This window comes from Trachymyrmex cornetzi, unplaced genomic scaffold (assembly GCF_001594075.2).
Source record: "Trachymyrmex cornetzi isolate Tcor2-1 unplaced genomic scaffold, Tcor1.1 scaffold1573, whole genome shotgun sequence".
In the NCBI taxonomy this organism is placed as follows: Eukaryota; Metazoa; Arthropoda; class Insecta; order Hymenoptera; family Formicidae; genus Trachymyrmex; species Trachymyrmex cornetzi.
The window spans coordinates 9,723-10,294 of record NW_017296172.1 but is presented as its reverse complement, the minus strand read 5'-3'; positions in this window follow the sequence as shown (position 1 = coordinate 10,294).

Here is a 572-nt window from a genome sequence, read left to right as displayed (position 1 = left end):
TCGAGACGATAAAAGATGTCCGAAAAATTTGCAGACCGACAAAGGAAAGGAATTTTACAACTCGGATGTGCAGAAACTCTTGAAGAAGCACAACATCAATCATTATTGTACGTATTCCGTAATGAAGGCGTCGGTCGTCGAACGGTTCAACCGTACGTTGAAGAATGACATGTGGAAACAGTTCACGCACAACGGAAATTATAAATGGATTGATATCCTGCCGCGTCTTGTATCAAATTACAACGCGCGCAAGCATCGAACTATCGGTATGCGTCCCGTTGACGTTATCCCCGCGATCGCCGACAGACTTTTAATTACGGTTTATAATCGCATAAGGATTGCTGCACCTGCACGGTATAAAGTGGGTGATTCGGTACGCGTGAGCATATTCAAGACAGACTTTGATAAAGGATACACGCCGAATTGGACTGCGGAGGTATTAAAATTATTAAAGTGCAGCAAACTAATCCAGTGACGTATCTATTGCAAAATTCTCGCGGAGAGCCTATCGCTGGAGGATTCTACGAATACGAATTGCACAGCGTCGCTAATCCCGATGTGCATCTCGTCGA